Genomic DNA, 25,227 nt, shown 5'->3' with positions numbered 1-25,227 from the left:
GGAGTTCGGAAAAATTGGAGAAGAAGAATAGTGAAAAACGAAAGTTCGAATCGACTAAGTAAAAATGTACGCGGGCAACTACCAACATGCGGGATGAACGACACGTGGCATACGGAAATGAATCAACGGCTGAAAATCCCTACGGAGAGGCGAAAAGACGCAAAGGTTAAAAAGTAACCTCGGGGTACGGGAAAAGCACTGTAGATCGGGCAGGCATTTAATGCAGGTGACGTCACCCACGCGGGCGAATCCTCTGACTAGTTGCACTATTCCAGAGTGAACTAGCCAGATTAGGGAGTGGGAGTAACAAAAGTGCCAAAGAACAATTAACAGGGCTTGCCTTTATCTTCTTACAAAAATAGAATTCTCGTGTCTTCATGATTTGCAGGGACCAGGGAAAACAGCACGGTGCGGGCTTTAACAATACTTCGCTGGTTGAACACGAAGAATACCCGGTTCAACCAGACTAGAGGGGGGAGTGGTTGATGAGGAGTAATATGTGCAGAGTAGGGAAAGGATACAAATCAGAGGAATCGACCCCACCAGCGAGACGAATATGGTGGAAGAAGTATACTCGTCAGAGGAATCATCCTCACCAGAGGAGTCATGCTAGTCAGGAGAATCATTCTCACCAGAGGGATTTCATTCACCAGAGACATCTCACCCACCAGAGAAGTCACCTTCGCCAGAGAAGTCATCATCGCCAGAGAAGTCATCATTGCCAAAGAAGTCACCTTCGCCAGAGAAGTCATCATCGCCAGAAGAACTATCTTCATCAGCGGAATCGCCAGAAACGCGGGAGAATTCCCGCGTGAAGACGAAATTCCTGATATGCCCTTCGATCATGCCAAACGCATGCGCTAGCACCGATTTTACTATTTTACCCTTCCATATACTTTATAAATAGGTCTCGCACTCGTGTATTGTATTCCACGCTATCTCTTGTTTTTAAATATAACAGCTATTTTCTCTCTCGTGTTAAGTTCTCCGATCACTTACTTTGCTCTTTCCGATCGTCTCTACTAGGTATAGTCTACGATTTCAGCTTTATAGTTTAGGTGTTGGTTTCGTGAAACACCAACTATATATATATATATATATATATATATATTCATTTTCTTTAAGTTCTTATTTGTTGTTACATTTCTTTCCAAAATTATGAAATTCGATTAATTATAAAATATTTAATATGCATCTCAAATTAAAGATCACGATAAGAGCTTTAATATGATATATTTTGTGAAAATATTTGATTTAAAATGTAAAAATTAAACTTGTTTAAATATTAAAGTTTTATAAATTTCTCTCTCCTCTCTCATCTTTTTTGAATAAATATATTTTTAATTCTTTTTAATTAGTATTTTAATTTTAATTTTTTTTAACTTATTTTTTTTCTTTTTATTTCTCATAATATCAAATTTTATAATTGTAATTTTTTTTTTTATTTTTTTAATATTCAATTAAAATTAATTTTAAATAAATATGAAAATTAAAAATATTTTTCCGTGCATTAAACGGGATGCAAATGCTAGTTAAAATAAAACGCCGTGTGTCATCGTAAAGAAAATGACGACGAATTTGATTACTAGTACTTCTTAATAAATTACACACACTGTGAATTTAAAAATCCTCGACAACTCGTCTCTGCACCACTTTGTGTTACCATTTGCATATGTATCTACTTTAATAGATCAAACAGTATTTGTATACAATAATTGTTACTAATAATGACCTGGTCACCTAGGAACTAGTGGTATTGTCGATCAACACAGGGCCGGTCCTGAGGGTGGGCGGGCATGGGCGACGGCCCAGGGCCCCAAAAATTTGAGGGCCCAAAATTTTTAATATATCCTATTAATTATAGATCTTATGTATACTAACAAAATAGTCCATCTATTGATTTTGGGCCCAACATAATTTATTGTCAAATTTATATCTATACTATATTAAAAAGAGAGTTTTCAATTTGAAATCAATTTCAAATTAATTTCAAAATTGAGTGACAATTTTGTAGTTATAATAAAATTGAAAGTTTATGTTTAAACTATATATATTTCTTTTTATTTTCATTTTTCATTTTCTTTAACTTCTTATTTTTTGTTACATTTCTTTCCAAAATTGTGAAATTCAATTAATTATAAAATATTTAATATGCATATCAAATTAAAGATCATGATAAGAGCTTTAATATGATACTATATTTTATGAAAATATTTGATTTAAAATGTAAAATTTATGCATGTTTAAATATTAAAGTTTTATAAATTTCTCTCTCCTCTCTCATCTTTTTAAATAAATATATTTTTAATTCTTTTAAATTAGGAGTATTTTATTTTTAATTTTTTTAACTTATTTTTTTATTTTTGTTTTTAATATCAAATTTTACAATTGTGAATTATTTTTTATTTTTTTAAGATTCAATTCAATTATATTCAATTAAATTTAATTTTTTATTATATTTATAAGTATAATAATTAAATTAGTATTAATTTTATACAAATAGTAAAAACAAAAAATATTTTCAGTGCATTGCACGAGATGCAAATGCTAGTTGCATTTAAAAGTTAAAGTTCAATTTAAAATGCAAATGCTAGTTGCATCTCACCGCCAGTAATATATTTAAGTATATAAACTAATTAATATTAACAATACCGGCGGCAACGCCGTCGGTGATCACCGGAGGCATCCTTGCCACTGGTATTTCCGCCGCTATTTTGAAAAACACGGTCGTCCCTTCCATTGTCGGTGGACTGCCGGTAATTTTGGTTGCAAATTATACATTTTTTTGTAGTGGTAGTATGATATTATATTAGGGCCCCATTTTTTAATTTCGCCCAGGGCCTCAGTTTTGTCAGGACCGGCCCTGGATCAACATATATAAATTAATTAATGGAACTGATGATAGTTAATATATTAGATACACAGTTAAGAATGGTAAATTGTTTAATAAGTCCTAACCTTCAGCCTTGTTGCGAATTAATTTCACCTATCTTTTAAGATATTTACAATCACGTCTTAACCTTTTGATTTGTAGTAAATTCCACTTTTTTCCAAATTTTATGATCATTGATAAACTGATTTGGCACGTTTCAATCCCACATGTACTAGAGTTCCAATTAATACACCTTATATACATATTATATATGATGTCAAATCAAATTTTGTAAAATAAAAAAATTCTATATAATTTTTTTTTTTTTGTGTAACATTTATGGAACTTGAGGATCGAGATGGGCTTTTAGGGATGGACCAGGTATCGGAATTACAAGAGCAAAGTAGATACCTAGATCCGGCCTTGATAACATTTCATAGGGTAAAATCTAATTAGTTCTGGGTTTTTAATGTTCCAACTTCCAAACCACTAAATTACTTATACAAAAAGTAGGGATTTTTTTTTTTTTTCTGAGAATAAAACAAGTAGGGAAATTTACATTTGCATTTTTATTTATTTTTTTCTTTTTTAGGGCCTTATCTTTGTTCTAATAAAAGAAAGGTAAACGGAAAGAATGCCTAAGGGCATCCACAGTGGAGAGCCAACCTTGACTCTTAAAAGTGGTCCCCACTAATTGTGAGCCAACACCCCAAATTGGTGAGCCAACCCCCTTGGCTCTTAAATTTATATTTTAATTTAGATTTAATTTTAATGTTTGTTTTCTATTAATTCTAAAACACTATATTTAAAAGCATAAATTTCATTTAAATTAAAAATTTAATTCTACATTGATTGAAATTGAAAATTGCATTACAATAAAATAAATCCTAGATTACTTCAATTTAAAAAAGCATAAAAAAAGACAACAATTTATGGTAAATTGTTGCGTTTCTTGATATCTTCCACCAACTTCAAGTGGAATGCCAGCCCATCGGTGTTCATGTCGGAGGTATCTTTACCTATGATGATCGAGTCGGCGAGGTCGCGTTGGGCTTGGGAGAAGATGTTCATAACCTTGACCATGTTCTCCATGGCCTTGCATGCCCGAGTTTGGTCGTCGGACGACTCCGCCTTCTTCTTGCCTTTGTCTTTCTTCACCGCCTTTTGGCCTTAAGGCCGTGTTGAGATACTTGGCTGGCTAGAGGTGGAAGTATGGCGACCATCCGAGCCCTTGGACTGTCTGGAGGAATGAATATCCTCGCCAATCAATGCGTATTTTTGACATTCGCGAAGCACTTGCCACGCATATGGATACTTGAAAACACTCTCGTGCCCGGCAGCATATATCTCTGTTGCTTTGGTGGTGATTTGGTCGTCGCTCATGCCGGATGCCGAACTTGCTCGGCACTTCTCGTAGATGGCTTCCCACAACTTCACATCCTTTTGGACGCGTTGAAAGTGACACTTTATTTGCCTCACATCGCGTTCGATCGTGCCCGGGGGCTGTTGAGCATTGTATTTCTCGCGGATATCGCTCCCAATAGCTTGCTCCTTTTTGGTTAGCGCCTCTGATCGAGTCGCATGTGGCCTCCGCATACAAACGACACACCAATGTCGTCTCCGTTGGGGTGTAGCCGCCTCTTTGTTTGGTAGAGGGCGGCATTGTGGCTATCTCCTCCACTTCGGGTTCGGCCGTCACTGCAAATTGGGCGTTCAAATTTATTCCTTCGAGACTCGCCGTTTCAAAAGCATTTGAAGATTGAGAGAATGGCGAGAACGTATCACCGGGTGAATTTGGATTGCCGGAATTGGAATTTTGGGAGTGATTGCTCTAATGTTTAGCCCAACTCTCATCCATGATTTCTTGCAAAAAAAAATAGGAAATAAACAAGACGAAGAAGAAGATGATGATGATGATGAAGAATGAGAAAGGGACGTGAAAGTGAATAAAAAGATAGGGCAATTTATAGAAATAGGTAGAAGAAGAAAAAATTGCAACGGCTCTCTGCCAATTTGTCCGTTTACAATTCAAATTTTATTTTTATTTTTAAATTGTCGAAATTTCAGAAAATGGGGGCGTGTGAAACACGCGTCCCATACAAACTCGTTATGCGCCCGGCGCGGGGGGAGGGGGGGGGCAGCGCCTGGCCCGGGCCGGCATCCTCGCCCCCTATAGATGGCCTAATTTTACTGTTAAATTTTAAAATGAGACACTTATTAAAAAAACAAGAAAAAAAAAATCAAAATTGGACACATAAAAACAAAAACGGATGGAGTCGATGGACTATGAAAATTCCCTGTGACATAAAAGTTTTGTGAAATTATTGTCTTAAAATATTTGTAATCAAGGCAAAATGTGTGCGCATCCGAATGTACAGTGTATCCATCGTAAATGTAAATAATTAGGAGACGTTTTCAGTTTGCATTGATTATAATTTGATGATATTTGCTTCAAAATTGATCTATTATTTAATCATCTACCAATCATATTATTTCTTATGATTTTTTTAAAATTAATATATCATATCAATTTTATTTATCTCATTTTATTAATTGAACGTACCTTAAATTCATCAATCCCTAATCAGGCCGCTATTCATTGGTACGCGCTGAATAAAATTTCATACAATAGTCGTAAGATTAGACGAGAGCCAAATCATATTAGGCGGCCCAAATTCAACAAGATCGATCTAAAATCTCATTTAATAGCCGAAGCCATTTTTTTTTGTACAAATTTTAATCGGAACGATGTTTCAAAAGGCATTTGGGGTAAAGCCATATGGGTTAATTTGTATCTAAAAGACCCTCGTTTTAGATAAATAAGCCCAAAATGGAAAAAGGAGAGGCTCTTTTAAGATAAAGGGATATATGCGTCAAAAAATAAAATATTTACAATGATTTCCAAGGTTCTTATGTGAAATAAATAATGACTAGTAATTGGAATTCAGGACTTGTTGAGACTTGCACTGTTGCACACGGTACTATTTATTGTCAATAAATTCTTAGTTATTAATTTATACACCCTTCGTTTTTTATTAAATGTCCACAGCCGTGAAAATACACATACCAATAAAATAAGATATTTTACATTTGTAACCTTAGTAATTATCATAATAAATGCATATATACAACCAATTATTATATTCATACAAGTATTAAATAAGGATAAAATAGGAAAAATGTCATAAATATACTCTCAAATTTTGAAATGGGACACTTATTGAGAAACAAAAAAATGAGTTAAATGAGTTGCCTAAGGTCAAAGCTCTTGGGTTCGAGTCCCCTGTGACGCGACCATTTAATTTCTTTATCTAATATTGTAAATTTATCAAAAAAAAAAATGAGTTAAATGGGACACTTATAAAAAAAAGGGAGGGAGTAATTGTTAAAGCAAATCATATTATCAGTTAGGTTTCAGATGATCGAGATTGTTGCTTAATTAAGCTCAAGCTCTCACAAAATATATAAATAACCCAGCTCATGCATCAAGTCTTTTGAGTCAACAATCTTATTGTATAACTAAATATTTGATTGTTCACAAAACATATCTGATAGAGTGGATTTTTAAAATGGCCACTTTCATATTGTAAAGATAAAAAATGTCCACTAAAATAAAAAACTTAAAAAATGTCCACTGTTACCAAAATATCCTTCACATTAAAAATTAAAAAAATGTCCACTTTACATCACCCCTTTAAAAAATCCTGCAATTCACAACCAGTGTGAATTCACAACCAAAATTTTTTGGTTGTGAATTCACACTGGTTGTGAATTGGGAATTCACAACCAGTCGAATTCACAACCAGAATTTTTTGTTTGTGAATTCACAACTAGTCGAATTCACAGCCAAAATTTAATTCACAACCAGTCGAATTCACAACTAGAATTTTTTGGTTGTGAATTCACAACAAATGAATTCACAACCAAAATTTAATTCACAACCAGATTTATGTTGGTTGTGAATTCACAATCAGTCGAATTCACAACCTGAATTTAATTCACAACTAGAATTTATTTTGGTTGTGAATTCAAATAGTTGTGAATTTGAATTTTTAAAGTTTGGATTCACAACTAAAACTAGAATTTATTTTGATTGTGAATTCATAGATCTCGTTGTGAATTCAAGAATATTAAATTGTGAATTCATCGAGTTGGTTGTGAATTCAAGAACATTAAGTTGTGAATTCATAGATCTGAGCGTGAATTCAAGAATATTATGTTGTGAATTCATAAATTTGGTTGTGAATTCAAGAACATTAATCAATTATTCAAAATATATTTCTCTTTCAATCGATCAAATCTCTTTAATAAAATCCACAAATCATCACTAAAAAAAATATTACTCATTTTATTTCTTACAATAATTAAAAATTCTCAATTTAACCAAGCATATATAATATAAATTTCCAATCACCAACACAAAAAAAAAAAAAATTGAATCTCTGTTGTTGCCATGATACCATGATATATTGCAATATAATTACTTTCAGTTCAAATACCATGATAACTAACTGAATTTCTAAAATAAAATGTAGATCGACACTAAGCAAATAAATTTGATTAACAACATAATTAATCTGTCCCCCAAAGTAATGTTTTCAAATTCTACCAATTTCAATAAACACCACGAGCATCCTTGGGCTTCGGGCGGCGTCCCAGCCCGCGCTTCGGAGGAGCATCGAAGCTCGGTCGGAGGTAATTGTTCTTCACAAACACAAGCTCGCCACTGTCTTTCATGGCGGTTAGGTGATGGTTCAGCAAATCAGTATGTGTTCCGCCCAATTCATGGCGGTTAGTTGAGTGGCGGCGGCGCGGCGGACGGGCGGCGATAGGGAGAGAGAGAGAGAGGGGGGGGGGGGGGGGGGGACGGGCGGCCGCCTCGGATTTCAAGCCCAAGCCGCCTGGAACCCTAGATCTACCACGCCTGGAAGTCTAGAACCCTAGATCTGCAACATCCCCCCACAACTGCTGCCGGATTTGAACCAGCAACCTAAGGATTAAGGCGGCGGCGGAGATGAAGGCGGTGGAGATAGACGGCGGCGGCGATGGAGATGAAGGCGGTGAAGATAGACGGCAGCGGCATCGATTTTCTGGTAATTTCGATGCAGACGACGCGGCCGGGGAAGAGAGTCGCCTGCATGGCAAGAAGCTTGAGCAGTTTCCGATCGGATTCCAGAGATTCGTTGCCGCTGTGCGTCGCGGTGGTGGTGGTTCGCTGTGTGGCGGAGGCGGTGGCCGGCGACTGTGGAGCGGCGGCGAGTATGAGAGGGAGAGCCGAAGAGGGAGAGGGAGAGAAGAGAGAGAGAGAGAAAATGATTGTACGATAGAGAGAGAGAAGAGAGAGGGAGAGAAAAATGGCTACTATTTTAATTTTTATTGTTAGGGGTAATTTTGTACTTTTACACAAAAACTGGCCACTTTTTATTATTTTTATCTTAGTGGACAATTTTTAATTTTATAATATGAAAGTGGATAGTTTTATATATTAGCTCTATCTGATATCTATTGTTAACCATTATTTTACCAACTATAATTATTAGTTAAACAAACTTAATTAGTCAAATAATTGCCAGGACAAGTTAAATACAAAATAGATGCTGATTAAGGAAATAAATCGCCAAATGTGTTGGCATCACCCAATAAAAGAGATTAGGATAGTAGGGATGATAATAGGTTGGGTCAGCGGTACCGAAATTTAATAGGTGAAGTTTGGGTAATAAAACTAGCAGCGCTGCGGAAAACTCAAATTCACTATTTTAGTTTTAATATGCGAATTCACAATTTATTTAGTATTATCGTGAATTTAGAACTAGTTATGACATTTAGAATAATAACAATACAAATTCGACTAAATCACATTTAATTATAAAATAAAATTATTTTAAATGTTAAATACGGATATCGATTGATAATCGATAAACAAACAACACTTAATATACAAAATCACATACTTTGTTAAACCAACACTCAAATTCCAAAAATTTCTTCCTTGAATCATTTTTTGTCGAACAGTAGGTGAAAATTCTTATTTTTGCATTTGCACCGCCGTAACCGTAGATGGCTACAACGCTGACTTTCAGGGCAACAGAGGTGAATGCGACTATTTCTAGTTGTGAATTCACAACCAGTATTAGTTTTGAATTCTAGTTTTAAAACTCATATTTACAATCAAGACTATGTGAATTCTAGCTGTAGAACTTTAATTCACAACCAACATTAGTTATTTAGCTGTGAATTCTAGAACAATTTCTCAGAATCGGAGGTGACGACTAGGCTAAGACTCAGAACCTAAGGCGGTGGCGTGTCGACAGATCTAGGAATATGTGTGAGATTTATGTGTTGTGACTTACAATAGAAGGATGAGGTGCGGCTTTGATTCTCAATTGCATGTTGCGACGCGGCGGGGGAGTGTCAAAACCTGAGGCGGCGAAGCTGCAACAAATCTAGTTGTAGGGATGAGAATTACGGTGAATGTGAATTGAAGAAGGATAATTTTTAAATTTTTTATCTAAAGAGTAACATGATAAGTGTGGTAAATTTCAATTTTTTTACGCTAATAGTAATTTTTAGTTGTATAAATATTCTATTTCGTCCCAACGTAGTAGCGTGTAACGAAAATATCACACCTTTAGGATAAGTGCATCGAAGTATCCATCATATCGATTTTCGTTATTTGTGCCAAAAAAAAAATATCAGCGCCTGAGTGTTGATGTGGACACCGAGAATCCAAATTGACAAATTACGTGAAAATTTCGACGAAGGCCGCCGCTTTCGTCCTTTCACGATCCGAACAACAACAACAGCAGCAAGTAGAGCCGCCATTTTCGTCATCTGCAGGAAGTCTCCCCCTGAGCTCTAGATTTGGATTAACGCGAAGTCTCTTATCTCTCCTTACATTTTTTTTTCGAACATAATTTCAACGTTAATTGCCAATTTAGATTCTCAGCATTCCACGCCAATATTTAGGCGCCAATTTTTTTATTTTTTGTTCGGGACACAAATAATCGAAAATTAATACGATGAGCGCTTCTAAGCACTTATCCTAAAAGTGTGACATTTTTATTAAAACGCTAATATATTGGGACAAAAATCGAATATTTAAAAGTTTAACTGTTTAAATTTAAATATTTTTAAAGTTTACATTAAATTTTAAATAGGATCCAAATATAGAAAACGTAGAATAAGTGGATTTTGTCTTCCCTAAACTACAGGACAATGCTCGTGCGTGCGGTTGGTTAAAAAAAATTGTCAACAAACATTTCATTTTTTAAGTAATCATGAATTATTTCTGAAGCGTGACAACTAAATTATTCTAATGTTGATCACTTTTGCGTGGTGTGTTAGTCAAGCTGCAAGAGATTAATGTTCAAGGTCAAAAGTTTTGATTTTGAGTTTCTTGTGACGGGATCTTTAAATTTTTTTTATTTAATACTGTTAATTTATCAAAAAAAAAAAAATGTCAGTCACTTCCACAAATCCAGAAGGTCACGCTCGTTGTATGGAAAAGAAAATAGACCTTGTAAAAATAATAAAAATTCAATCGATTAAATAAAAAGGTACAGGTGGACTCTTTATCCTCCCAAATGAATGTCACCGTGCATACAATAATGAAATTCACATCTCAAATCCAAGAATTATGGGCCATACTTAAAATAGAACATGTTACTCACTATGAAGCTAGAATTAATACGTACCGACTAAAACCAATAATTCGTTTAAAATATTATCCAAAAATCTTGGATAAATATCATGAAAATCTCTTAAGTATATTCGATTTATCAAAAATATCTTGAAACTTTCAAAATGTTCTCTAAACTCTCAAACTATTAAGTTTTTATCAAATATATACCGTATTTATTTTTTGGTCACCAAAAACGTGATGTGGCTCGCCGGATGCCACAATGTAATTTATATTCTATTTTTTTAAAATGCAATGGCAAAAACGACGTCGTTTCGTATCATATCATTTTTAAAAAAAATCTACTCTAAAATTTAAAATTCACTCGTATCGTGTTTGAAATTCACGCTAATAACTTAAAATTAGGGATAAACACAATAGAATATGGTACGAAACGAAGTCGTTTTTTTCATGTCATTTAAAAAAATGGAATATAAATTACATTGTGACATCCAGCGAGCCACATCACGTTTTGGTAACTGAAAAATAGATGCGGGATATATTTGATAAAAAAATTGATAGTTTGAGAGTTTAGAGAACATTTTAAAAGTTTCAGGATATTTTTAATAAAATAAGTATAATTCAGAGATTTTCATGATATTTGCCCAAAAATCTTTTGTAAAAGTATGACATTACCTAGAAAACTACAAACATAAGAATACCATGAATCCATAAAATTACAATATGATTATAGTACAACTCAACACCCTCAAATTTAGATATATATATATATATATATATATATATATATATATATATATATATATATATATATATATAGGAAGAGGTTCTAATAAAAACCTCTGTTAAAATGAGAACTAGGAACCTAATCTTGGCCATTTAAATATTAGATCTAATGGTTAGGATTTAGTCAAAAATAAAACCGCCTAATTAGGCGTCATTTGTTTTAATTGACCGTGTTTTTATCTTTTCAATTAAATTAAGGTTATTTTTGTCTTTTATAGTTTTTGTAGTGACCCGCTCTTTTATATATTTTTAAATCCAGTAATGCGTGTTTATTATTGTTCATCAGTGAATGAAACCAGTTATTATCCTGATATGAATTCAGCTGATGATCCTGAATTTATATTGTTAAAACAGTCAATGATATTATTTCAGAGTTATAACTGACTTAGCAAAGTCACGTTATTTATTTAACGAGATGGAACTAGATTTTTTTTTCACTTAAGTCGTGGATTATTTTCGACTCGTGAGTTAATTAAATCTGCGGATTTAATTTAAATATTAGAACAACAAACGAATTAAATCTACGGATTTAATTTAGATTCATTTTATAACTTATCGATTTTAGCAAGAAATCACATGACGAAATACGAGATTTATGTAAATATACAGTATCAAGCAGAATCGAAGCCAGTATTTTATTACAGTTACAGAATCACCGAGACTTAGATAATACATCATTAATCCTTCTCTACATTTTTTTCTTTCTTTTTCTTTCCACCAACCTTTGCTCCCCATTTCTACCACCACTACCACCACTACACTTTGCTTTCCACTCCACCAACTATCCCCACCACTACACTCAATTATGCAACGTAAATCAATGCTAATCAGCCTCCAATTCACTATCCTCCTCATTCTGCACTTGGAAGCTTTTGGAGGAGGAGGAATCCTCATCCAGTGTCCTGCCAACTTCAAGGTAAGCTTTGGCTTAAACTCTCCGTCTTCTTCCATGATTTTACCTGTATTCATTAAACAACAACAAATACTACCATTTTCAGATTCAATCATTTGATACCAGTTAACACTTGAAAGAGGGAGAGATAGAGCAGTTCAAATTTTGCCAAACTTCAACAAGATCCAATCAGCTTATTTAACTCAGCAACAACAACAAACCTCTAATTATTTTCTAGGTATATACTACTGTTTCAGTTCATTTTCTCAACTCATTCAAGCCACATATACTGTCATCATATCATAGCATAATCGATCATCTATGAAGTGCTTAAGGAGATGGAACGAATTGTAGGCATACTTCACTATACTTTATAAACACAATGAGATTTCTTAACTTCTTAGCAAAGAAGGAATTATATGCTTCACTTTCACTGCACTCCAGAATAGCATTTACGAGAACTCACGACCACAAAAACTAGGACTTTTATTCGAATGGAGATGAGTTACTTAGCTTTGGGAAAAATGGGCCGACTGCCCAAGCAACTGCCGAGCCCCAACTGCCGGAACGGAGTGAGAAGGCGGCGAACTCTCGTTGTCCAGCCTGCATCAGAGTAACCACGACGCCGGCCGGAGAAAGAGAAGGGCGACTGCCCCTTGGCGGTGGCAGCCTCTGGATTGCTACCTGCCGAACGAACACAGGGAGGGGAGCACGGAGACCTCGCCGATTCTAGAACCCGGCGGCGGCGGCAAGGTGCTAGCGAGATTTGAAGGCGACAGCTACGGCGTTAACAAGCTAGAGGGGAAGAGGCTGACCGACTCCAGAAATCGGAGCAACGCCAGCTTGAGGCGACAACATCGCCGAAGATTCCAGTAGCAGCAGAACACGGAGCTGGTCGACGGAGGGAAAGATGACGGGTCGATCAGCTGCTGCTCGGCCACGACCGGAGAAGATTCGAGGGAGTAGAGTGAGAGGCGGATCTGGTGGTGAGCGGAGAGAGAGCCGCGGCGGCGGTGCTCGCCGGTTGCTCAGTGACGGCGACCCATGGTGAACGACAGAGGCAGAGCCTTGCTACTTGACGGAACTCGACGGAAACTAGAGAGGAGTCGGCGACTGCTCTGAATCGGAAGACGGCGGCGCTGAATCGATGGAGCCCGATTTGGTGGGCTGAGAACGAGAGAAAGAAGAGAGGCGAGGAGGCGTCGGACCTTGGCGCGGCTGTCGACCTCGCCGGATTTCGGAGCAGCGGCGGCGAGCCCTCATTGAAGAAAGAGAGTCGAATGATTTTTGAGAAGAAGAGAGAGATTGAGTTGAAAGAGAGAGAACCGAGTGTATTTTTAATTGGGCTTCTTTCATTTATTTTAAATTGAGCTTCTATTTTAATTGAGTTGGGCCGAAAAATTTGGGCCTCCTAGTTATTATTTTATTGGGCTTTGTTATTTATTTTCAGTGGGCTTGAGTTAGGCTGGATTATTTATTAATTTTAGGCCGATTTTAAATTATGAATTGGGTTTCTGATTTTATTTATATGGGCCGATTTTAATTATTGATTGGGCCTCTGAATTTATTTATTTTACTCAGATGGGCTTTTATTACATTATTTCATTGGGCCGAATTTATTTAAATTAAAGCCCATCTATTTTATTTTAATTGGGCTGTTATATTATTTTCGTTGGGCCTCGTTTGAATTATTTAATTGAGCCCAGCTAATCAAATTATTTATTGAGACAAGATTTATTTAATTACTTGAGCCGATGAATTATTTCAATCGGGCCTCTCATGTTAATTATTCAAGCCAATTCTATTTAATTAATTATTAGGCTGCCTTATGTTGAGCCTTTTAATTATTTAATCTTATAACATTACTTGTTCCTATTTATTAAGCCCGATTAATTATGAGGTTATAAAGCGAATAAGTTGAAGTATTATTTATTTTCTATTGACTACGAGGAATGGGGTTTATTTAATTGGTGGATTAGAACACCCTAAGAGAACAGATTAATTTTTATTAATTATCCGGCTTCATGAAACGAGACTTAGCTTTTGTTTAAATCCGATAGCTTGGATTAACAATAGAAATTCCTTGATTATTATTTCAGAATAATAATTCATGCATATAGATCATGCATAGTTAATTCTGTATTCTCATTATTTGAGGATTTTACTTGAGCAGAATCTTATTTATATTCTCGTAATAAAGGTCAAGCACGAGATTAATAATCAGTCAAGGAACTACTGTACCACAGAAAGTTTATATCAGGTGGGCATTACTTTCATATATATCAAATGAGTTTAAATGTTATGTTCAAGCAAGTTATTTCATGATTAAATTAATTGAAGATATTTCAAATATTGTCTTGCCATAAAATATTTAAATTTCAGTATGATATCTATCTGATGTGACTTTTATTATGTAATCGAATTCGGGTCTTGAGCAGTTGATAGCTATCCTGCCAGGGCTAGTGTACACCAGTGGCCGTGAGTCATCTAGCGGGTTGGCCGGTCAAGTGACCGTGAGAGGTGGCCACCTCTCCGGCACAAAGTTCCAGATATGATAGATTACAAGAGAACTTAGACTGCAGTCGAACTTTAAGAATCACAAATGAATTTAGTAAGCTTGGGCCTTTTAGCGAAAAACTCCCTTGCTGTACTGTTTACTATGGCATGACAATTTACAGTTTTGAAGCATGTATTTTATACTTAGGCATACGTGCCCACTGAGTACTTTTGTACTCAAGCCCTGCATATATTTCTAAATGTGCAGGTTGAGCAGCTGCCGATGGTGATGAGGTGACGAGCAGGATTCTTTTGTCTTATTATGTATTAATGAACTCTAGGGTTACATGTCTTCATACATGTAATCAGAACCTTATTCCGCTGCGTACTCAGAAGTTTTATGTTTATTTGGCTAAGTCAGAGATATCTGAACTTACTAGTTATTTGAGTCTATACGACTAAACTTCTGTTATATTATAAATATTCCTTTTGTTAAATGATGAAATGTGATCCTTTCTTGTTTGATTATTCCCCTTTCTACCCCGCTTCTAATCTCCCTCCATTAGTCATGGTTTCCCCGGCTTAATTATCCTTAATTAGGTCTGGTCGTGACAGAGTGGTATCAGAGCAGTTTATTTGCTCTGAACCCTAGAGTTAACCAATTTTTCTAGTATGATCACTGCTATGAAAGAGTCAGTCGACCAAAGCTCATCACTTCATCACATCGTCATGCTCAGCAAGAAAGAAGGTGGTAATGATTTTAAAACATTGATGTAATACCCCGTTCCTTTTTGCTAAGTTTAGAATAATTTTTGAACTTAGATATTAAGTTGATTCACGTCGGATAAAAGAAAATGAATTTATTTTTAATTCCAACAAAAATGATTTACAAAAATATTTGTAAATTTAGTTATTGAATTTATATGCATTGCATATTTATTTAATTTAGCATTCTTTCACGAGCTATTTATTTAGCGAACCCTGAAGTATTATTACAGTCCCGATATTTTTAAATCAATTCATATCTTATCAAATTCTTTTCCACTCTCTTTTGTTTCCATTTTCTTTTGTTTTATGCTGTCAAATTCCACTTAGCAAATCAGCCAAATCTCTCTTTTGTTTCCACTTTCTTTTGTTTTATGCTGTCAAATTCCACCTAACAAATCAGCCAAGTTCTCCTTCACTCACTTAATCCACCAAATTATTTTCATCGGCCCCAAGCTCATTTCACCAGAAATCAAGTATTGAGGTAAAGATTCACAATCATTTCTTTTATCTCCTTTTAAGAACACCACCCTTTTCGTTTGAAAAATATTCATGATCTGAACTTTCACAGCAAACAAGCAGAAATCAAAATACCAACTGAAATCCTCGCCAAGGTAACCACTTGACTTTTTCGCCTACCTCTGTTTATACATTACGCCTCTAGCTCCAAATTGGTTTAGCAGAAACCACAAATAAACCTCATGATTTACACAGCAAAACATTTCAAGCATACCATCTGTGCCAATCCAATAAACCAACATACATGTATAAGCTTTTGCAAGAATTTCTAAAGATGCAAACTTTATTCATATGCATACACTCATGTTCATAAACATTTATTACAAGTATAAATGTTTTTAAATAAGAGAAGAAAGAAGAGTAGAAGAAGATATTTGTTGTTTTTGAAAAATGGAGTCTTGAGCCTTGTCATGTAGAAACGGGTTGCTGTCACCGGAGTAGAGTCGGGCTGGAGACGGTGGTGGCGTGGAGCCACTGACCGCGGCTGTCGGACCTAGAACAGGGGGAGTTGAGAGAGCAGAGGGAGTTCAGGGAGTCGGCGGCGGCAGTGGTTTCTCGCTGCTATCGCCGGAGTTTCAGGGGGGATATCGGCGAGAGTGGAAGAGGGAGGCCAGGGCGCGGCAGCCTTGCTGTTGCTGTCGTCCGGCCACGGACGAGAGGGAGTTCAGGCGGCGGCCATGGATGTACTGTGGTCGCCGGATTCGAGAGGAAGGAGGTGCTGCGTGCGTGTGTTTGTGTAGGTAGAGGGAAAACTAGGGAGAAGAAGATGGGGTAGAGGGAGAGGGTCGGTCGTCGGCTTCTCGCCGGAGGAGGAGCCGTGGCGGCGGAAATTCGAGGGAACCGAGAGAGGGAGAGAAGAATGCTGCTGCGCAGCTGCTATGTGTGTGTGAGTGTTGTGCGATTTATGGGGGAGAAGAAGAGGGTGGAGGTGTTGGGCTAGGGTGAGGGTTGGGCTTTGGGGTTGGGCTTGGTTGGGGAGTGGGCTTGACTGTTGGGCCGGGGTTTAATTAGTGTTGGGCTGGATTTTTAATTAGTTTTGGGCTGCGAAATTTTATTATCAGTTGGGCCGGTTTTTATTTTATTAAACAGTTGGGCCTTTATTTTATTTATCAGTTGGGCTGATTAGTTTAATTCAGCTGGACCTTATTTTAAATATCAATTGGGTCAGTTATTATTTTAAACTTTGGGCTGTCTTGATTAATTTAATTAATTAATTGGACTACCCTATTTTAATTAATTGAACTATTAATTAGTTTGATTAATTATTTTCAAAGACTAGTTTTCATAATAATATTAAATTATTATTATGTGCATATTTTAAGTAAATTACTTATTATATGCTAAGCATGACATGAAATTGCATTTATTTTGCAATAAAAGTATTTAATTGGTTTTAATTATAAATCCAATTATTAAAGAAAGATGAGTAAGAATATTGTTGGTGTTCTTAACTCAAGAGAAATGTTTTCAATTATTTATTCATTAAATTTTGAAAACCCGGCTAAGTGAATCATAGAATATTAAGCACTACACCATGACTTAAGATTAGAATTCAAGGAGACCTATTGAGAATAGATTTCTTGTAGGCTTTGAGCATCAGAAGGATTAGCACTGCTATTCCGATTCAGAGATAAAGTTAAACGACAGGCTTTGCCTATACAGGTGGGCTTATTTTTCAAATGTATGATTTAGCTATTGAGCTTAAATATTCGTGTAATATAAACTGTTTATCCAATAAAATATTTTTGTGCACTCTACCATGTTTAATGCTCGTACAGTTAATCAATTGAGGTTCTCTTATGACCTAACACGTTGTTTGAGAATTGTGTACACTTGTTAGATGACTCGGTGGGTTGATCTCCATCGGGCACTAACCAGAGGCGTTATAAGGGTGCTCGACTGGATGTGTTCCGGAGCATAGTTATGATAGGCCTGTCTGGATTAATTTCCGAGGTTTATTTTACTTGACTGGGTTACGCCCTCAGTTCAAGTCAGCGGGAGACAGAGATCCGTCGGTGGCTAGAGGTCCGGGATCACAGCGAGTAACAGAATGGAGTGTGCAAACGCGCGCAAAATAATTAAGTATATATATATATGAAAATGTTTTAACATGCATAGAAGTTATTTCTCTTTAAAACCTTCTATGTCATGTCAGTAAGATTGGATAAACTGTTCTTCAGATTATGAAATGCTTTAAAAGTTGCAGCCCACTAAGTACATTAGTACTTAGCCCAAAATTACTTTCAAATGTTTTCAGGTTAATGGCTGGTGATGACGGGGCAGAGCTGAGGCTAGGGTTCAACTCCGTATTTTGTCTTCCGCTATTGCACTAGCTTTTATTTGTCTTTTGTTTCTCCAACTTAAGACTTTTATGTTAAATTCTGAATTATGTTTTTATCGAGCTTAAACTCTCAACTTCTAGCTCTATGTTATTTAACGTTGGTTATCGGAAGCATGAAACCGAACTTGTGATCCTAAGGCTTTGAATGTTGTTGATTGATTAGTATCACTTGATTTCTATCTTTCTTCATTCAAAGGGCATTGCCCAACATTTTTATTCTATTATCTGAATTTCACAAGGTTCTTCCCTTGTTCATTTATATGATTTTAGTCGTACCCCAATTATAGTTTATTCCTTCAAGAATTGGGGTGTGACAATTGAGAAGTTCACGTTCTATATGAATGTACTGATGCTTACATTCAAGTTTTATGCTTTATTGATTGATTAGATATCTCAATGAACTTAGATGCGTTAAGAATGCATGATCACTGTTACGAGAAGAACAATAGAAGCTAGAAACTCAGTTATATTTCACTATAGCCATGGTGAAGAGCTAAGAAAGAGGAAGAGAATCCAATGAAAGCAGTGCAAGCAGAGTGCCACGCACGAATCACTGAAGCAAGCATAGTTCTTCATTCAGATTGTTCACGCGAGACGGAACACCTAATCGACTATTGCCTTCGATGATAGTTTAAGTACAATATTGATTATAAGTGATGAGTGCGACTGATGTAATCAGTTAGCTAATTCCTAATAAGCTGAGACTCGCTTCTAGCCTCGATTATCACTAGCTATGGCTTGAGGATAACCTTCATGATTCATGTATGAACTTCAGAGTTAGACTTACGAGGGGTCAAAATGCTTTGTATATGATGTTATAATATTACGATTAAAGCTATCAGCTTATAGTTTCAGATATTCGGAACCATTCTACTTACAGTACCTATCGCAATAGATAAGGACATGACTGAGAATCCCTATTGATTACGATCACTTACTACGAATTAGAAAGACGAGATGTGATATGGGTACTAGTAGTTACCAACCATTATGATTGATCATAAAAGTTTACGCAAGTGTGTAAGACGAGAGAAGTTCTCGAAGATGGTTTAGAGTTTAATAATAGCTAGAAGCGCCGACAGTGGATCAATGCTGAAACAAAAGAATTAAGATTCTAATGAGACCCTAAGGATATACTCAAGATAAATATATATACCTTAACCTATCGAGGACATCGCCTCAGTTAGAACGTCTTGGATTATGCATTTAGTCTGGTAGCCGCAATGAGAGCATTGACTAAGGTCATTTTATGACTTAGCATTACACATGGAGACACATACCCTATAAAGGTGCTCAGATGAGCAAAAGCTATTTCCTTATTGAATGCGTGATGATTCAAAAGGTTTTTGCAATAAAATGAAAGAGTGCTTCAAATTATATGGTTGCATTTCAAGCGCTATGTGAAGAAACACTAAGTACTAGAAGTACTACTTTAAGATCATATAGAGGAACATTGTTGAGTAAGGTCGAGCCTACCTTATTTCGCCTATAGAAGATGTTTAAGGATTGCATTAAACTAGGAGGTAGACTCCAAGTTTGAGAAGCTCTAGAATATTCTCAAGGACATGTTCAAGATATTAAGAAGAAAGTGGTGATTTTAGACCAAATATACCTTTTGCAGCCAAGGAACAAGAGTTGCCAAGTTCGGAAAAGTATTTCCGAATGACTGAGAAGTAGTTGTGTCGGACCTGGCCAGTCCACATAGCCAAAATCTCAGTAGTCGTCATATATGGGTCTTTAAACCTATATATTTTAAACCTTCATCTGAAAAGCCAAACGGGTTCAGACTATTAGGTCATTTCGTTTCGACCTTACAGTCAATTCATTTCTATCCTATGGTTATTCATTTTCAATTGTTTGGCAAATTATTGAAACACTTTGCCTAATTGCCATTTTTGATTTGAATCATTGCGATCTACTAGCTGTTGGTAGATATTTTGTGACCCAAGGACAAACAGATACTCATCAGATTAAATCAGTCAAACACGTATGCTTCAACCCAAGGGTCAAGCACGTAATGCATACAAACAATCTCTTGTGCATTTAGTAGGATCTTATTTGTATATTTCGAAAACGATGATCATTTCGATGCTTTTGTATGCCCCTATGTTGGCTTAGTTATTTTGACTAGTATTAAGTACGGAGACGTGAAACCTTGGGGCGTTCCGTGACTAAGTACTTTTTGTGATGGCTTCGCTAGGTAGCCAGTTCATCATGTGTGGTACTTAAATAGATCTTTGAATCTAGACTTTTATGATGATGTAAAGTCCTCATTGAGGCAATTTTCCTATGTTATATATGGTGACCTTATTGGTCTTTCGCGGCAAGTCATCCCGCTATGTTTTATTTATATATTCGCTTAAGTTTTAGCAAGAGCAGAACTCGATGAGTTAAGGAGTAACCATAGAAATGATAGTATGTCCTTATTGTATTTTAATGCGCTGACAACTTGTGTTTTGACCTAATAGAATGCCGCCAAAACGAGGACGACTAAGAGGAGGGGGCAGGATTCCCCGAAATGAAAGAAGAGGCCCAGAAACAGGGCCAGAACCAGAACCCGAAATAGTTCAACCACCTGTTCAGCCAGAACGACGGATTGAAGAATTATTCTTACGACAGAACCCACCTACCTTCAACGGGACAGGAGACCCGGCAGAAGCTGAAACTTGGGTTCGCGCTATTGAACGCATTTTCAACTTCCTGCGTTGCACCGACCAAGAACGTCTGACTTGTATGTCCTTTCAGTTGACTGGGTCAGCTGATTTCTGGTGGGAAGCAAGGATGAAAACGATGACAGCAGAGCAGTTAGAAAACCTGACTTGGGAACAATTCAAAGCCGGTATATATGACAAGTATATACCCAAGAGCTACCGCAAGAAAAAGGAGGCTGAATTTTACAATCTAAAACAAGGGAAGATGTCGGTAACTCAATACGACAGGATGTTCTGCGATATGTCTAGATATGCGCCGGAACAAGTTGACACAGATGAGAAGATGGCTGAAAAGTTTTGTGCCGGACTGAGGCACGAGATTAGGATGGCTTTGGCAAGCCACGGAGGATTGTCTTACACTGAGTCGCTCAGCCGAGCGTTAGACATTGAGGCAGTCATGCCTGGAGAAAGACTTGCAATTGTACCTGCGCCAGCACCTCCACAGGATCAAAATCATAATCAGAATTTTAAAGGGAAAAGGAGATGGGACAACAGTAAACCGAACCAAGGCGAGAAGAGGCCATGGCAGGGACGGGTCTTCCAGTCACAGGGCTATGGAGGCCAGAGTGCACCGAAACAGATGGGAAATAACCAACAGAGAGCCCCACATTGCCCCAAATGTAACAAAAATCATGTGGGAATCTGTAAGGCCGGCAGTGATAGTTGCTATATCTGTAACCAGAAGGGGCACTATGCAAACCGGTGCCCGAATAAGCAACATGGAACGGGTTCAAGACCAAACCCACCTATCCAGGCTCCACCTCTGCGAGCAATTCAAGCTTTGCCCCAACCATATCCAAGGCAGCAACCACAGTATCAGCAGCCACAGCAGCACCAACAGCTACAGTACCAACCACAACCTCAACAACCGTATCAGCAACAGGTCCGCCAACAACAGCAGCGACAACAGAAACAACATGAAAAACCTCGTCATGCTAGAGCCTATGCTATGAGGCAGAAACAGCCCGAGAACAACCAGGGAAACCTGGCAGGTATGGGCATGCTACTCAATACTCCTGTTGTACTTCTATTTGATACGGGCGCATCGCATACTTTCATTTCAAGTACATGTGTCGACACCTTAAAACTTAAAATGGAAAGAGCTGACCAGGAGTTGAGTATATCATCACCTATAGGAGGGATGACGACAGTAGATCATGTGTGCTTGAACCTAGAACTGAACATAGGGTCACTCAAGATTGTAGTGAACAGCTCGTATGTTATACCGATGGGAGATGTGGACATAATCCTAGGAATGGACTGGCTAGCCGAGAACTATGCCACCATCCTTTGTAACGAAAGACGGATATCGTTTCGACCCCCAGGAAGGGAGCCGTCACATTTCCACGGAATTAGTATGGGAAGAAGAAAGATGATCATCTCCGCCCTCCCAGCAACGAAAATGATGAATAAGGGATACCCAGCTTACCTCGTATACTTGCACGGAGAACTGGGAACTGAAAAGAGCATAGAAGATGTAGCAATTGTACGGGACTTTTCAGATGTATTTCCAGAGATTCTGCCAGGGCCACCACCGGACAGACCAATTGAGTTTACCATTGATTTGGAGCCCGGGGCAGCTCCCATTTCGAAGGCACCATACCGAATGGCTCCTAAAGAATTGGAAGAACTCAAGATACAACTGCAAGAACTTTTGGAACTTGGATTCATTAGACCAAGTGTATCACCTTGGGGTGCACCCGTACTTTTCGTGAAGAAAAAGGATGGCACATTGCGAATGTGCATAGACTATAGGGAACTGAACAAAGTGACACTGAAGAACAAATATCCTTTACCAAGGATAGATGACCTCTTCGATCAGCTCAAGGGAGCCAGCGTGTTCTCGAAGATTGATTTGCGATCTGGTTATCATCAGCTGAAGATTCGACCAGAAGACGTACCTAAGACGACGTTTAGAACTAGGTATGGCCACTACGAATTTGTAGTTGTGCCATTCGGGCTAACCAACGCGCCAGCCGTATTCATGGACCTCATGAATCGAGTGTTCCATCCGTACTTAGACAAATTTGTCTTGGTATTCATAGATGACATCCTGATCTACTCGAAGAACGAGAAAGACCATGAGGAACATCTGAGAATTGTCCTAGAAACGTTGAGGACGGAGCGCCTTTATGCCAAATTCAGCAAGTGCGAGTTTTGGCTCAGCGAAGTCACTTTTTTAGGACATATTGTGTCATCAGAAGGGATTAAAGTGGACCCTGAGAAAGTGCAAGCGGTGCGCGAATGGAGATCGCCTACTAACCCTAATGAGATAAGAAGTTTCTTAGGATTGGCAGGTTACTATCGGAGGTTTATGGAAGGATTTTCCAAAATTGCAAGGCCAATGACGCAACTACTCAGGAAGGGAATAAAATTTTCTTGGACAGAGGAGTGCGAAAAGAGCTTCCAAGAACTCAAGGAAAAGTTGACTACGGCACCAGTGTTAGCCGTCCCAACAGCTGATAAGGAATACGTGATTTACACAGACGCGTCCAAAAATGGACTTGGCTGCGTGCTGATGCAAGAAGGAAGAGTGATAGCATATGCGTCACGACAGCTTAGGCCACATGAACTGAATTACCCGACTCATGATCTGGAGTTAGCTGCAGTGGTGCATACGCTGAAGATTTGGAGACACCACCTATATGGAGTTAGGTGTGAGATATTCACAGACCACAAAAGCCTGAAATACTTTTTCGAGCAAAAGGACCTTAATATGAGACAAAGGAGATGGCTCGAACTAGTGAAGGATTATGATTGCGGTATTAACTACCACCCGGGTAAGGCCAATGTAGTAGCTGATACATTGAGCCGTAAAACTCAATCTAGGTTGGGATGCCTCGTCACCCAAAAGAATGAGCTCATCAAAGAGTTTGGAAAAATGAGCATAGAAGTGGTTAAACCACCAGGGACGATAGCAAGCGTTGTTGCAACGATACCTAGCTTGAGAAAGATGATTGTAGAAGCACAAAGAAAAGACGAGAAAATGGAGAACTACGGGAAGCAGTAAGGAAAGGAGGAGTCAAGAATTATCAAGAAACATCAGATAATGCTATCCTCTTTGAGGGAATGATATGCATCCCCCACGATGATGAGCTTAAGGATAAAATCATGAGTGAGGCTCACGATACCCCTTATACTGCCCACCCCGGGAGTACTAAGATGTATCAAGATCTAAAGAAGCATTTTTGGTGGGAAGGCATGAAAAGAGACATAGCATCCTTTGTAGAGAGATGCCTAGCTAGCTTGCCAATAAGTGAAGGCCCTACACCAAAGGCCATATGGAAAGCTACAACCATTGGAAATCCCAGAATGGAAGTGGGAGCACATAGCAATGGATTTTGTGACCAGTTTGCCCAAAACAAAGAGAGGAAACACTGCCATTTGGGTAATAGTGGATCGACTCACAAAATGTGCTCATTTTATACCAATACCGATCACACACGGGTCAGACAAGCTAGCTCAGTTGTATGTTCGAGAGATTGTACGCTTACACGGTGTACCCGTGTCAATCACTTCAGACCGAGACTCAAAATTTACTTCTAGATTTTGGATGAGCTTACAAAAGGAGTTAGGCACGAGGCTAAATTTCAGCACCGCCTTCCACCCATAGACAGACAGGCAGTCTGAAAGGACAATTCAGACCCTCGAAGATATGTTGAGAACAGTGGTGTTAGACAGGGGTGGAAGTTGGGAAGCAGTGCTGCCGTTGATTGAATTTGCCTATAATAACAGTTACCAGGCGACTATCGATATGGCACCATAAGAGGCATTGTATGGAAGAAAATGTAGATCACCACTTTATTGGGATGAAGTGGGTGAAAGGAAAATTTTAGGACCGGATGCGGTCAGTGAGATGATTGAGATAGTTCGCCAGATCCGAGGTCGAATAAAGGAGACGCAAGATAGACAGAAATCTTACGCTGATGCACGCCGAACTGAATTACAGTTTGAATTAGGAGACAAGGTATTCCTGAAAGTATCTCCCTCCAAGGGGATAATTAGGTTTGGTGTCAAGGGAAAGCTCAAACCTCGGTTTGTAGGACCTTATGAGATTTTGGAGAGAATAGGCCCAGTAGCCTATAGGTTGGCATTACCGCCAAGTTTTGGAAACGTTCACAATGTTTTCCACGTATCACAACTCAGAAAATACGTTTTCGATCCAAAGCACGTAATCCACCAAGAAGAGATGATCATTTGCCCAGA

The 25,227-nt window shown here is 37.6% G+C and overlaps 1 long non-coding RNA gene across 1 annotated transcript; it reads left to right on the top strand.

Moving 5' to 3' along the window:
• Positions 1-15,741: 15,741 nt before the first annotated feature.
• Positions 15,742-18,531, top strand: LOC130988508 (uncharacterized). Its single transcript, XR_009090123.1, has 4 exons — positions 15,742-15,934; positions 16,022-16,064; positions 17,556-17,631; positions 18,227-18,531. It is a non-coding gene; the product is annotated as an uncharacterized LOC130988508 (long non-coding RNA).
• Positions 18,532-25,227: the final 6,696 nt, after the last annotated feature.

The sequence above is a fragment of the Salvia miltiorrhiza genome, chromosome 6, assembly GCF_028751815.1.
Source record: "Salvia miltiorrhiza cultivar Shanhuang (shh) chromosome 6, IMPLAD_Smil_shh, whole genome shotgun sequence".
NCBI classification, from domain to species: domain Eukaryota; kingdom Viridiplantae; phylum Streptophyta; class Magnoliopsida; order Lamiales; family Lamiaceae; genus Salvia; species Salvia miltiorrhiza.
Note: the sequence above shows the minus strand (reverse complement) of the source record. Positions and strands in the feature narration are given on the sequence as shown.